This window comes from Trichosurus vulpecula, chromosome 5 (genome assembly GCF_011100635.1).
Source record: "Trichosurus vulpecula isolate mTriVul1 chromosome 5, mTriVul1.pri, whole genome shotgun sequence".
In the NCBI taxonomy this organism is placed as follows: Eukaryota; Metazoa; Chordata; class Mammalia; order Diprotodontia; family Phalangeridae; genus Trichosurus; species Trichosurus vulpecula.
Genome location: NC_050577.1, coordinates 257,816,351 through 257,832,263, shown reverse-complemented (window position 1 = coordinate 257,832,263; position 15,913 = coordinate 257,816,351). Strand labels below are relative to the sequence as shown.

The 15,913-nt window shown below is 41.2% G+C and overlaps 1 protein-coding gene across 1 annotated transcript in view; it reads right to left on the bottom strand.

Annotated features, from left to right (window-relative positions):
• PPM1H (protein phosphatase, Mg2+/Mn2+ dependent 1H) overlaps positions 1-15,913 on the bottom strand; it is a 317,942-nt gene that overhangs the window by 100,006 nt on the left and 202,023 nt on the right. The window lies entirely within an intron of this gene.

The following is a 15,913-nucleotide window of genomic DNA, read 5'->3' as shown; positions in this document are numbered from 1 at the left end:
GTACTTAGCCCATCACCCTCTTTTCAAAAAAAAAAAAAAAATTACTCAGCACCCCCGGAAAACTATTTTCTTTACCTTTTAATGTTTTTTTTTGAAATTTCCACCATTAAAAAAATTAAAATTAAAAAATCTTAAATTTAATAATTTATTGTAAATTTGTGGGTTTTTTCCTGCATTAAAATTTTGATGAAGCAATATTGCCTCATGTAACTGCATAGTATCGTATCGTAAACAAGTCATTACACACACATACTCCTGCTGACGCATGCTGGACTTCTGGACAATGTGTGACAAGTTTGCCTGCCAATACTTGCTTGTTAAGACCTGTTGGTGGACCTGACCAATGATCGGTTATAACTCACATTTTGTGTGTTTATTTGGAAAGTAATGTAATCACTCCGACGTTTACTGTTACACAACAGATGAAATTTAAAATTTTTCTTCTCTTCTTTCCTTATGCTTCTACTTCCCCCCTTATTTTTATTCAGTGCCCACCCCAATTGCACCTGAGGCTACTACTGCCCCCCCCCCCCCCCCCCCCCCCCGCTCATTTCCACACCCCAAGGGGCAGTATTGCTCACTTTGGGAACGTATGTATAAGACTGACTTCTCTAACCACCTTTTCCCCCTGCTTGAATCCCGGTGGTGGCTGCTATACTGCCCTCAGCTTGCTGCTGATAACCACATTCCATGTATCAATTCACCTGGAACTGGGTGGTGCCCTTCTCAAAACACAGGAAAAAATGCCTTAGTGAATTTCAGTCTAGACAACCCTAGTCAGCTCTTTTATTAAAAGGGATGACGATGAGACGGGGGACTAGAAAAACTTCAAGGTCTTTTCAAAATAGACCTCAAACACTGAAGTTCCTTTGTATAAGTGGCAAGTAAAACCTTCGTTGGTAGAAATCCGCCACGCCAGCCGAAACTGAAGTGGCCAGAAGTATTCCCCTTCGGTGCCCCACCCCAATTCAGTACACTGGCAATTATTTTCCATTTTTGTAGACTATATCTTATATGTCATACTTCTGCAAATTGCCTTCTCCATTAGAATGTAAGAACCTTGAGTACATCTTTCTTTGTATACTCAGAGTTGGCTACCTAAGAGCTTAATAAATGTTTATTGACTTAACTAGCAGACAACCTCATAGATATTATCTGCAGAGTATCCTGTCTGGGCAGCTAGATCACTGGGTTGGGAATCAGGAAGACTCATCTTCCTGACTTCAAATCTGGCCTCAGACACTTACTAGCTGTGTGACCCCGGGCAAGTCACTTAACCCCATTTGTCTCAGTTCCCTCATCTGTAAGAGGAGTTGGAGAAGGAAATGGCAAGAAAACCAAGAAAACCCCCAAATGGGGTCACAAATGACTGAACAACAATATCCTCTATCTACAACATCACTCCCCTCCCAGCCTATCATGCCAAGCTCTTACTGTCATAGAAGTCAATGTGGGATAGAAAAAACCAGGAACTTTTAGAGAATCTATGGTTTTAAGAAACAGAAAAGGTATGACAGATAGAAATAACCCAAGAGAGTGGACCCTAGGCAGAGCTGGTGGACCTGTACGTTGGCATCCCTGCCCAAACAGATCTCCCCCCAACTGCTTAAACTAAGACTGCTTGAAATTCTCCCAATTAGAGCTTCATTTGGGCTAATCAGGATCCTCTTTTAAAAATGCAAATGGCTCTGGGAGGATTGGGGTCTATCAGTCCTTCATATTACTGTGAAAGGGTAAATTAGTTTAATCAGATTGCTTTCTTTATAACACCTTCCTAAGCCAGCTGCTTGGAAGGAAGAAGGGTTTTGGTTTTTTTTTTTTTTTGCTGGGGGGTGGGGGGCGGGGTGGAAAGAAGGAAGGCAGAGGATTCTGGAACACTTTTGTGTGCACAGAGGGGGTGGGGCAAGGAGTGATGGGGGGTAGTGCCCAAGTATAAGGAGGAGGGATGTCCTAGGGGAGTGTGCGGATATTGGGGACCATTGGACCTGATGTGGCAATGTGTCAAGGCCAACCTTTGACTATTTACAAATTCCATTTGGGCTGCACCTTGTACTAGGTAAAGAAAGGAGGCTTTCCTCTTTTCTCTGATGTTTGGCCATTTATGTCTTGGAACTAAAACTCAGCCACTCTCCACTAAAACCCTCTAATTACTCATCGTGGCAAAGAAATGACTCTGGTGACTGAGCTCTGCTAAGTCCTAGCCAAGCTGGGAAGACCTGAGCATTGGCCTTGTAACCAAAGCGTCTTCCTGTTGTCTGAGGACCAATCTGGCTAAGTCTGGGGAGAATCGTCATTATGTTGGCCACAAAGTGATGAATTTTTCAGCCTTGGCAACCCTCAAAGATCAAGTCTCTGGAGGTGGGGGATGTGTTTACAATCTGCATCTGTGAAGGGAGTACCTCCACTAATTAAATCACAGACAGACCCCTACTTCAGTTAACATTAGGAGTCTAACAGGCTGAATAGTGGGACCCCAGGAGGAGGCGCTCACCAATCAGAAATCATCAGGTCTGCAGGGCATAGTTTCTGATCCTGGGATAGATTTAGTAAAATATTATTTTCTCTTCCCCCCCACCCCCCCGCCAAACCCGTCATTTCCTTGATATAGGGCAGAATGCGCTCTTTCTCAAATGCAGATTTGTAACTAATCTATAATTTATAATAGTAAAGTAATTCTATGATATATGAGATGACTCCCTATGAGGGGTTGGGGTAGAGAAACAGGAGGTAATTTAGAGCATGAAGAAAACAAAGGATATCAATAAAATTTACTATTATTATATCACCCTTGTGATATCATTGTTCCTCTTCAAGAACGAAGGATGAACATTATTATTATTGTTAATTTTTTAAAGGTGTTCCCTAGTGCTCTGAGAAGTTATATGACTTACCTGCTTAGTATGTGTCCACATAACCAATATGTGTTAGAGGGGAGACTTGAACTCAGGTTTCTCTGACCTTTCTACTCACTAGGCCAAGCTGTCTCCCCATTTTCTGGACAAGGAGATCAAGGAACTTACCCAAGACTACATACTAAATAAGGGGAAGTCTTCTCAAGTCCAGTGCTCTCTGGGATATGACAAACTGCCCAGCACAGGTTAAACAATAAATCACAATGAATAGAGACATCCTGATGGGCAGTGTGTGCAGGATGGGTAAAAATAGAAAGGGTGAGTGAAGCAGGAATTCAGGAGGAACCGGGGACCACTAAAGACCTGAGAATCAGAGAACCAGGAGTAGAAAGGCAGGAAGGGGGAAAGAGTCGGGCCCAGGAGAATGAGCCCCAGGGTGGGGTCAGAAAGGGTCAGGTTCTCAGGGCTTGGTTTCCAGCCCTGAGGTAGGAGAGGCATCACGACTCTCCTTTTTATCATGCCTATTTCTGACTCTGATTGCCATCCTACTGCTTTGCCCACTCTAATAGGTGAGAGAAAGTGGCAGAAAGTCAGATTTCTTCAGAAGGCCTTCTGGAAGATAATAGCTAAGCATCTCTTCTATTTGAATTACGAGTCTACTAACTGCTTTTCCAAACTGTGGGACATATGCCCCCTTCCGCTAGAACCTCGGAGAAAGAAGGGTGCAAAGCAGTGGGTAAAAATAGTGGATATTTTCAAGTACAACTGCTGACAAATATATCCATTTTTTTCCAAAGAAAAGTTCAAGATGAAGACAATAAAAAGTGAATCTAAAACCACAGATTCATCTTAAATGGCAGGGGTAAGGTAAAGGGTGGTAGAATGGAAGCATGTTCTTATTGGGGGGTGGGTAGTAGACCCCTACACAGGGAACAAGTTGCTGAATCTTTCCTCTCTTCCTGCAGTCTGGGTGCATATGACTCTATACATGTGCTTCTTTTGTTCTTGGCAGAGGTCCCAACCACAGGCAAACTGGGCTATAACCCTTAGTACTTGGAGCTTTGGTGGACCCCAAAGTCAACTGGATGCTCCCACCCTACTATAGAGCTGGTGCCTAGGTTAGTTATGGGCCCGAATAAATCAGCTCTTCTCACCACAGTGACAGTCTACCTCGAACAGCTCCCAGTTATTTTATTCCTCAGTAAGTACGGGAATTACCTGGGCCCAGACAGCTTAAGTCCTTTGACACATACCACTTGGAAATAGGAGATGGCCATCTAGCTTTCCCACCCTGACTCGAGATGCCCTGCAGAAACCTAAACGACCAAGGGGCTATCAGTCACTACTGTGTTTTATCCCCTGTCTTGAAGAGGCATCATGGTTCAAATCCTGGCTTTGCCAATTACTTATTATATGTGTTGTGACCTTGGGATCTCACTGAATCTCTCCCAGTCTTATTTCTCTTCAACTTCAAAATACTGGGCCAGGATCAGTGGTGTCAAACTGAAATGGAAACGGATCCCTACAGGGCTCATACTGACTTAGAAAAGCACCAAGAAATATCTGGGTTGTTTTGGGGTTTTTTCTGCATTTTTGTTAAACATTTCCCAATCCCATTTTAATCTGACTTAGGTAGCACTCCCAGGAGTTCTGCTGGCCCCATGTAGCCTGCAAGTTTGATACCTCTGGACCTCTTCTGGAGGTGTGTGCTGGACCCAGCTCCAACTAGCTCTCAAGGCAGACTGCTAAATTTTCAGTGTGAATATTTGCATGAGTAAATGACAAAAATCAGGGTTTGATGTGTTGTTTGGTTGACCGTCCAGATTTCAGAAAGTGATGGGAAAATGTTAATCTATTTTAGAGATTAAAATTAAAAATGTCTGAGCATACATTTCTCCTTCCTGCCTTCTATGAAAAGATTTAACCTGATTAACTGCTAATTCTATGGCAGTGAACGCAGCACAGCGATACTTTATATTATCTTGGGTTATTTTTATTATATGTTTGAGATCTTTGTATTATAAAAATGGGGAAAAATTCTTAATTGTACTTAAATAAAAGTTCAACATTATTTGTGTAGGCTGTTTTATGAAAAATGTGACAAGAGTTTGACATATTTCTTACAAATTTTGTAAGTTTTATAATTTTTTTTCCCATAAAAAGGGATGGGTGGGTGGGCTGTGATGTTACCTAAAGTTAGGAAGCAATTATACTAGTTGCATATCTATCTGGGTAATCTGGGTAGATACATCAGGGCTGATAATCAAGAAAACACTGAAGATTCACTGTTGTCTGACATTATAGAAAGGCTTGCCTTGGAAGGCCTTAGGCCTAGTGAATCTGGGCACTCAAACTGAACAAGCTGAAGGGCAAAAGACATAGAAAATAAAATGGACTTGTGGAAAATTATGCTCTATTGTACTTCTCCTGGAACCAACCAATGCAAGCTTCAATAATGATTTCCTTTGTCAAAATGCAGAATAAAAGATAAGAAAAAAAAAAAGCAGCTGTTTTGGAACCGATTCTGACCAGCATGAAAGTAGGAACTAGAGGTGAAAATAAAATGATGAGAAACTTGGAAAGATATGATGACATCATCTTGGAGCCTATGAGGAGAATATTAGGCATCATCTGTGGACGTCCTAGACTTTGGGTGAATGGATTTTCAAGAGTTTAAGAGAAAGGATAAGTAAAATGCTATATCCTAGCTTTCCATATAAAGAGATGTTAGCTCAAGAGGGCAGCTAGGTGGTGTGGTGAATAGAGTAGAGAGCCAAGAAGACTCATCCTCCTCAGTTCAAATCTGGCCTCAGATACTTACTAGCTGTGCGACCCTAGGCAAGTCATTTAAACCTTTTTGCCTCAGTTTCCTTTATCTGTAAAATAGGCTGGAGAAGGAAATGGGAAACCACTCCAGTATTTTTGCCAAGAAAACACCAAATGGGGTCATGAAGAGTCAGACACAATTGAAAAAAACGACTCAATCACAACTATCTTGAGAAGAACATGATATTCTCAAAAATGAGATGAACAAATTCCAAGAAATGGAAGGGTTACAAAAGCATTGTTTCATTGGTCACATAACATTCTCAGATACAACAATTTGAGAATTGCAGAATTAGAAGAGACGTGAAATCATTAAATCCAAATGTCTATCCAAAGTTCAGCCTAAGATACCTCTAACCCTAACCAACCCCCCCCAAAACCCATGATTCCAAAGAATTATGTTCAAAGGCTGTTTTCCTCTAACCTTTCCCAACATATACCTCCTTGATGTGCCACATTCAAAGCATGAACCACAAAGACAACATACCCAAGGGGTCATCTGGCCTCCAACTGAAAATCCATTACATCTCCAGGTTGCTCATTCTGCTTTTTTACAGTTTCAATCCTTGGGAAGTTTCTCCTTTTGTTGGGCCAAAATTTACCTACTCCCACTCCTCCTCCCTGTTGTAACATCTACCCACTAGTCCTAGAATTCTGTCCTTTCTAAAGCTAAGCAGAAAAAGTCTGCTCCTCCCTCTTCCAGGACAGCACTGCAGATATTTGATGGCTTGAGTTATGGTCTCTCTAAGTCTTCTCATCTCCAGTTCTTTCAGCCAGACCTTCCTTGACACTGTTTTGAATTGCCTTTACCATTCTAGTTATTCTGATCTAGCTGTACCCTATGTCTCTTCTGAGAGGTGCTACTCTAGATTTGATTCTGTACTTAAGATACAATCTGACAAATGGCAGAGTACAGTGGGAGGACTGCTTCCCTACTGGGCTGGACACCATTATTAATGAAGTGCTTTACATATATTATCTCCATAATATCCAAATTTTACAGGTAGGGAAACTGAGGTAGACAATATGCCCAGGGTCATACGATTAGTGTCTGAGGCCATATTTGAGCTCAGGTCTCCTTGACTCCAGGCTCAGTGCTCAACCCACTGCCCCACTTAGATACCCCTGAAGCCCATTGCGGCAACTGTCTCACTTCCATAACTACCTTTTATTCATTTTGTATGTATTATGTGCATGCATGTGTGTATGTGTGTATTTATGTTGTCTCCTCCATTAAAACGTAAGCTTCTTAAGAGCAAGGACTTTCCCTTTTGTCTTTCTATCTCCAGCACTCAGTGAAAAGTCTAGCACCTAGTAAACATTTAATAAGTGCTTGAATCCAAATGCTTGATCCATCAGGCAAGAGAGGGGTAGAATTAAAAAGACTTTTTTTATACTATCAGGGCAAAGAGGCCTTAAGGCTGAACTCGGGTGATTGGATGGATGGATCTAAAACTGAAGCACCTCCTAAGATGGTCAGAGTTAGACCCAATAACTTTAATACGTGCCTGTGGTTATCTACAGGCATATAACATTCCCGAAAAACAGTTTTGTTCTGCTCAAGACAACATTCATTCAACAAACTTTCTGAGCTCCTTTCATATTTGAAAGGCATGGTGTGAGAGAAAAAGATGGATAAAATTTGTTCCTTACTATGGAAGCATCCCCCAAACTACCCAACCCCCCTTTTTTGCCTTTTTTGGTTGTATATGACAATGCTGGGAGGGCACTTTAGTCCAGAGTCTACTCCGAATGACGAAAATTATCAGTATTTACTTAACTATCAACAAACCAAGGTCTAATACCAAGATCGTTTCATAACATCCCTATCAAAAGCCTAACCAGCTTCTAAAAACTGCGAGGCCTGATCAGTCCAGGAAGGACTCTTCCCTGAAACAGAACAGATTAAGAGGAATAATGACTTTGATTAATTCATTTAATAAAGTACAGTCAGTTCTGCTATAAGGAAACATGCATTCCCAAAACCATTGCGCCATACAAAATCTCACAATTAAAACTACAGAGCTTATGGGAAAATGGAATTAGGGGCACAGACAACACTTCCAGTCACTGATGATTCTTTTATTTTTGCAGTCTTGTTTCTGATGGTTTATAATGTCTATTTCTCTATGCCTATTTTCTTGTTTCCTTTAAAAGGCTTCTCCTGCCCCCGTTTTTTTCCAGTTTCTTTTTGCGTTTTGTCTTCCCCCATTAGACTGTGAGCTCTTTGGGAGCAGGGACCGCCTTTCCTTTTTCATATTTTTATCTCTAGCACTTAGCCTGCTGTCTGGCATGCAGTAGGCACTTACATGCTTACTGACTATGGACAAACTTTGTTCCTGTCATCCCTCTGATCTCTGGATCCATTTGCCACCAGGGTGCTAGTTTTCCTTTGAGGGTAGGCTAGTGGTGATAAAGGTATTTCAAAGGAAAATGAATACACTTGAAATCCTAAAAACCTCAACCTAAGAAACCACTCCATCTCTCTTCCCTCCCCCTCTCAAACCCAGCGCCTTCTCGGAACAGACTCCTTGTAGTTGTGTCTTTCTGATAATACATAACCTTTTACAACATATAGCCTCCTTGATTGCATATAATATGTTTTACTGCCAGAACTCACTGAATACTTAGCTAAATTACAAATTATAGCTAAATGATATAAATTAATAATAAATTATTATAGCTAAATTACAAAAGCCTTGAATAGTCATTATATTTAAGGAGGGGCTGTCTAGAGTTCTGTTTTCTCTTCCTAGATTGAGATACATAAGGGTCTAGACACCAAGTTTATGTCTATGTGCAGTGTAGTACTGCTCGCGTAGTTACAGTGGTTTAAGGGAAGAAGAAGCAGAAGAAGCAGAAGAAGCAGAAGCAGAAGAAGCAGAAGCAGAAGCAGAAGCAGAAGCAGAAGCAGAAGCAGAAGAAGAAGAAGAAGAAGAAGAAGAAGAAGAAGCAGAAGAAGAAGAAGAAGAAGAAGAAGAAGAAGAAGAAGAAGAAGAAGAAGAAGAAGAAGAAGAAGAAGAAGAAGAAGAAGAAGAAGAAGAAGAAGAAGAAGATGATGAGGAAAGAAGAGGGTTAGTGTGACGTAGTCATGCCATTTCCCAAGCCAACTTACTTTATCAACCTAACACTAAAGCAGGGAAGAGAATAAGTATTTATATAATGCCTACTATGTGCCAGGCACTGGACTCAATGCTTTACAAATATTCTCTCACTTGATTTGCAAAACAACCCTGGGAGATGAGTGCTGTTAATATCCCCATTCTATAGTTGGGTAAGCTGAGGCAAACAGAGGTTGTGTGACTTGCCCAGGGTCACAAAGCTAGTAAGTATTTGAACTTACTCCATCCTGCCTCTGGGCCAGGTGCTCTATCTACTGTGCCCCCAGCTGCGACTATAGCGTAAGCAAGAGGGATGAGGACATGTAGATACGAGACTGTGGCTGAAATAGGGTATGGAGATATATCAAAGTGACATACGGAACTAAAGCAGAGCTGTAACTAATGCACAAAGACTATTAAATAGACAATATGTAATATCTATGACTTTGGCTCAGTCCAATAATGCTTGCAGTTCATGGAAGCATTTATGAGGTACTAGGTCATTGTAACGAGAAGAAGGAGTGAAAAGAGTGAGAGTGAATGCTGTCTATCTGACAGAAGCCATGCTAAGTTGGACATATAAATACAAAAAGCTACACAGTCTGTATCCTCAAGGGGCTTTACATTCCAGTTGGGGATGAAAACACCAATAAGGGAGTGGTGGCCAGGGTGGGATATTATGAGCTAGGAGTTCACAGGGGAAGGACAATGGAGCCGTGGGATAATTGAATGATAAGCCATTTACGAGAATGATAGATTATTGTTTCAATTACTGTTCTCAGAGAAAGAAGTGGAAAGTGGGGAGGACACAGTATCCTGGGGATTGTGGGGAGTGTAATATAGTAAAATTTTATGAATAAGGAGAGCATGGCCCAAAGGTAGAACTAGAAGATCTGGTCAGAGGTGGGAGCATCTAGGCACCGTCTTGGCTTGCCAAGTAGGAATGGTGAGGTCTGGGGCCAAATAAATGTGGAAAATTCATACTAGTCAAGAGATCACAGTCCTAAGGCAAAAGCTAGAGGACCAGATCAGAAGATTATTAGCTATTATGAATAATAACTTTAATATCTTAATATTTTTAATATGTTCATATACTACTTTCTTAGTTATGGTCTGTTACAGTAATTAGGGTGGGACTTTTTTTTTTTTTTTTACTGTTTTCTCTTCTAGGATGCTAAAGTAATCAAGTACCTTTGATTAAGCCTTACTAGGTGCAAAGCCCCAGGCCCACACCCTTTGGCTGATTAGGTGCGAATGCTTCCTGGCCTGAACAGGATATATAAACATAGAGGTTAGCATTTTGCTTGGGGCTCTCACTCATTGGAAAAGTGTTGGTATGGAGACTCTGGGTAGCTGTTAAGGAGCCCCCTGGCTTTTTAGAAACCCAGATGTTTTGTTTGGGGGCTCTCACTCACTGGAAGAGTGTTGTGTGACTTGAAGAGACTCTGGGCAGCCATTGTTAAAAGAACCCCCCCCAACCCCCCTTGAAAACCCAGACATCAATACTTCCCTGGTAACTATGAAAAGTGATTTGAATCAGACAAGGTCTGTCTGTTGGTGTTTGTAATTTCTGTTTGTTTTTGCCTTGAAGTTCAGGGGGCTGATCTTTTCCCCCTGAACTAAGTGAATGGTATATGTATGTTTAATTAAACTGAGATTATCAACCCCTTAAAGTTGCTTTTCTTAGAAAAGCAGATCAAAGAACCTGTGGTAGGCATCTTCTTGTTGTTGGTCTTGTGTTGGTCTTTCACCTCCACAACAGCTGCTAGCCACATGTTGCTACATTGGTCTCATAGAGTAAGCATTTAAATACTGAGTAATTTGGTATATTGTTGATACTCAATGCAAATGGACTGGAAATGAACAGGAGGAAACAGAGCTAGACAGCATTTTCACTCATTCCAGCCTTTTCCCTGACACAAAGCCCCATCTTTTCATCACCATCTTGGTGATGTTTTAGGATTGCATATTATGGAATATTAAATATGCATATTATGGAATGTTAAAGACTCCACACTGCTGTTACCCAAAGGGCAAAGGAAAGATGCATGGTAGATGTAAGCAGGCTACATATAGTACACTGCCAACAAGTATTTTCATGTAAGAAGTCAAATGGAAGTCATCAGCCTCCGTATGGGCTAATTATGCTATATCAGATTTTTATTATAGGTAATTCTGTTTCAGGGGCAGCTAGGTAGGATAGTGGACAGAGCGTTGGCCTGGAGTCACCAAGATATCTTTCTGAGTTCAAATCTGGCCTTAGACACTTACAAACTGAGCGGCCCGGAGAAAGCTGCTTAACCATGTTTGCCTCAGTTTCTTCAACTATAAAATGAGCTGGAGAAGGAAATGGCAAGCCACTCCAGGATGTTTGCCAAGTAACCCCAAAATGGGGTCCTGACGAATGTGACATAACTGAAATGACTGAATAACCAAAACAACAATTATGTTTCAAAGACATGAATTTAATTTCAAGATATCAAAACCCGTGTGTTAGTTCCATTTATCCATTCACTCAACAAACACTCACTGGGCACTGTGTGAAAGGTTCTTCTGTGCTTAGGTCTGCGAGGGATATAAAAATTCATAAGGCAGGGGAGGTCTTAAGGAACTTGCAGAGATAAAATAAAGTAGAGAAGATAAAATACATATGCAGAATTAGAGCCTATGGCAGTAGGTGATAGATAAGTTGAAGTTTTACAAGAAAATAGAATTTTAATAGTTGCAGATTCAACAGATACATAATGGGAAAATGTCATAGGATCAGTGACAGAAAGTTGGAACCCAAAGGATTGACAGGAGGAGAAAGATATTTAGTTAGACCAAATACACACACACACACACACACACACACACACACACACACACACACATAATGAATGTAGCTAAAATTAGAAGAGAAACAAGGTTAGTGGAGGAAGAAAATCTTTGCGGCCACTTTTTCTGATAAAGGTCTCACTGCAGTCAGTCAGTCAGTCAATAAGCACTTACTGGCATGTAAAGCTCCTATACCAGGTGCCAGGTACTGTGCTAAACATTAAGGAGCAAAGAAAGGAACTGATTCAAATTTATAAGAATAAAGGCCATTCCCTAACTGATAAACAATCAAAAGATAGCAACAGGCAGTTTCAGAGGAAGAAAGCCAAGCACTTAATAGCTACATGAAGAAATGTTCTAAGGCACTAATAGAGATATGCAAACTTAAAAAAATCTGAGATTGTTCCTCACACCCATCACATTGGAAAAGTTAACAAAAATGGAAAATAAGACATGATGGAGAGGCTGTGAGAAAACAAGTACATTAACACACTGCCGGTAGAACTATGAACTGGTCTAGTCTTTCTGGAAAGCAATTAGGAACTCTAAGCTCAAAAAGCTATTAAACAGTGCATGCCTTCTGACCCAACAAAACTACTACTACTACTACTAACTGCTAATAAGAGCTAGCATTTATATAGTACCTACTTTGCACCAGGCACTGTGCTAAGTTCTTTACAAATACCTCATTTTATCATCAGCAATCTTGGAGGGTAAGTGCTATGATCATCTCCATTTTACAGATGAGGAAACTGAGGCAAAGAAGGTCAAGTGACTTGCCCAGGGCCATCCAGCTAGTAAGTGTCTGAGTCCAGATTTAAACTCAGGAATATGAGTCCTCTTCTATCTACTGTGCTACTTAACTGCCCTATCATGTACCTCAATTTCAATGTTAACTTCTCAAAGCAAGGTCAGCCAATGCCAAAAGGCATTTAATCTGTTTTCCTAGAGTAGTCCATATTTTCCTAAGGGCAAGGACAGGAGAAGAAACAGAGCAGTTGACTTCATACTGAGCTCTGACTCATTTCTGATAACCACTTGGCAACATTTTAAAGAGAACCTGAACCTCTCTAAACCAGGGAAATATTTTTAATCTGGCATCTGCAAGCTTTTTTATTTTTTACATTTTACATATTTTAGTATATTTGGTATTTTAATATAATTGGTTTCCTCTGTATTCCCATGTATTTTATTTTGTTTCAAAATCATTATCATGAGAAGGGGTTACATAGGCTTTACGATACCGGTTAGCATACAGCCTGACACATAGTAGGTGCTTAATCAATGTTAGATGACTGACCAAAGAGCACCATGACACAAAATCCCTGATGGAAGTCTGGTAAGCCCATTCCGGAATCCTAATTCCCATAGTTCAATGCAATAGCTAGATGTTATGGGCAGAAATTATCTGACTTTGTCTCGGTAAAGAGACTAGAAAGTTACTGACACAGTTGAACAAACATTTTGGAGCTCAGGAATTGCAGAGAAGCAAAAAAGAAAAAAAACAAAACAAAACAATTGCTCATTTTTCTCCAAAGGAAAGGCAAGAAATGGTCTGAACCCAGTGAGGCTTTATGCGTGGCTTAAAAGGAGGCTATTAGGAAATCAGCTGAGGACACTCCAATCTCCCCATACTAAGGAGGGGAGGAAAGAGATTTGGAGTGAGGGCACTAATTGGGTGACTGAATCAATTATCAGACTGTCCTTTCACAGGTTAGAACTCATTAACCTTAACATTAAGGTAACCAAGTTTATACTGGTGCAAAGCTACCACCAGGCAGGGCATTCTAACAGCTTAATATACCCAGCTCCCAGGGGAGTGAGGAACTCTGACTTTGATGCTGGCACTTCATTCTGCCCCTTAGGCATTGCCATTAAGCATTCATGTATGATTTGTGCAGTGGCACCAGGGAAATTTTCAACATGTTAAGTCAGTGACACTGAGAAAAATGTCTGCTTCTCTTTCTGCTGCCTTTGGAGCTTGGCCTATCCCCTCCCGCACTACTTTCTTGGTTCAGCCAAGAACTGGGGAATATGGATGCAAGAAGGGAGCTGGGGGGAGGCTTCCCCTCAACCCTCACAAAAAGCAAAAGGGTACTTCGGAGAGGAGAGACTAGGGAAGTTAGATCTAGATAACACGAACTTGTTCTATGGAGGAGGAAAAAAAAACTACCAAAAAGGTCCTCACTCTTTCTATTAGAACGGACCAGCTCCTTCTCTTAGAGGATGATGCTTTGTACTCTCATGCCCAACTGGAGATGCCTCCACATCCCATACTGGAGAATCCTCAGGCAGAACTGCCATTTTATTGGGGGCCCCAGACACAGCCACTTCACTCTCACCTCAATTTACCCCACAGACTGATCCACCTCCTTGAGGGCAACCTCGCCTTCCTTGAGTTTCCTCCCTCTACTTTTCAACTTTTTATGTTCGGTCCTCCTATTAGAACATAGCTTCACAGACAAGTGGAGCAGATTTAAAACATGCAGAACATAAACTTCTCGCAAGTAGGGATTGTCTCGTTTTCTTGGTTTTCTATCCCCTGAGTTTAGCATGGTACCTAGCCCTTAATAAATGTTTTATCTATCTACCCGAAGCACAAAAACTGTGGGAAGGCAACTATGCATTAAGTGGAGCTGCAGAACATTGCATCTGTCTGTCCAACAGTGAGTCAGATCATAGAGTCAACAAGCACTGATTAAATACCTACTGTGTGCCAGTCTCTAGAGATACAAAGTTAAAACTAAAACCAGGAGGTTACATTCCATAGGGACAGAAACATGTGAGTAGGTTAACACATAAAACTATATAAGAAATAAATATGAGGTAATATTTGGGGTGGGGAAGAGAGGCATTAGCAGCTATGGGGGAGTAGTGAAGGCCTCACACAGAGAGGACTCAGTGGTCCCAGAATCGATTCTGATTAAATACAACTCTGGAATAGCTCTGTAGATGCCTAGGCATATCACCTGCTCTCCTAAAATGACTATGTGTGACTTCTGCATTGACAGGGTTAAGACCAATGTGAGACATTGAGAATGGTTCATGCCGAGCACAAGTAACACTCGTGGATGACAAGACAGAGTTGCAAAGGAAGCTTCACAGTCAGACAAATGCATCAGATTTAAAACATGCAATAAATTTAAGAGGGGCAAGAGTCGGATCAGTCAGGGAAGAAAGTGGAGAAAAACCACAGCTTCCCAGAAAGAAACAACAAATGGTCTTCCTCAGGCCCTCTAAACACCGATTCAAGCTGGGTACAAGGGGTTTGGTTTAAACACACACACACACACACACACACACACACACACACACAGAGCCCCCTTCTTTGCAGACATTTTACTAGTATATTTTATGCAAACAAACTATGTTACAAATGTAATTTACAATCATACAACTTTTAACAAAAATATCCTAGACCTGGAACCTAGACTGCCCGAGAAAAGGCAATGGAAAACATCTGAATCAACAGGGGTCCTCAGACTGGCCTATCTGGTTTTTGTCACGTATGCGGAACTTGGCTCACAACGGAACCTAGCTTCACCCTTGCTCCTCCTCTTAACTCTTTTAAGATCTTAGTCATTTTTGGACAGCCAGAAAGTCAGCCTCTATCTCACAGCTCACACTTATGTAGTCCTTTTGTACTAAAAATATAATCTCCTATGTCAGTGAGCCAAAAACAAAAATCCAAAAAAGCATGAGGAGATAATTTGGAATGCTTTCCCCATGTATTTGCATATGTTTTCACCTATACACAGGGTACAGTAACCAGGGACTAGCTGGGCTCACGTCTGGCCTCTGGATCATATTGGCTGAGCAAGGGACTCACCTCTCAATGCCCTAGACAACTCTTGAAGAGTATATAGGTATAGAACAGCTGTAGATATGCATTGGCAAGAGGGAGTTTCTTCACGGTAAACTCTTTATACTAGTAATCCACAGATGTTTTTGAGAGTGTCCCCTCATCAGTAAGAAAAAAAAAATGTTGGGCATGTACCCCCTATATGCATTTATAAATTACATCTACATACGTGGTTCTAAGTTTAGCTTATTTTGATGGCTGTCATAGCTTTAAAGATATCTCCCCAAACTACCTGCCTTTTAAAAGGATTTTCCCAACAGCACCTGCACAGCTGCTGCAGGTGCTTGGGTCATGGCAGTTTAAACCACCCTGAGGGTCTCACACCTGGCAAAGAACGGTGGAGGTCAGGAGCTTGCACAAGAGTGGGAGGAGGTGGAGTTGGGGGATAATGAAGTAAAGGAAAGGATGGGGATTTGTTTGAGACCAGCTCTATAATTGGTGAGTCAGGCACCCTC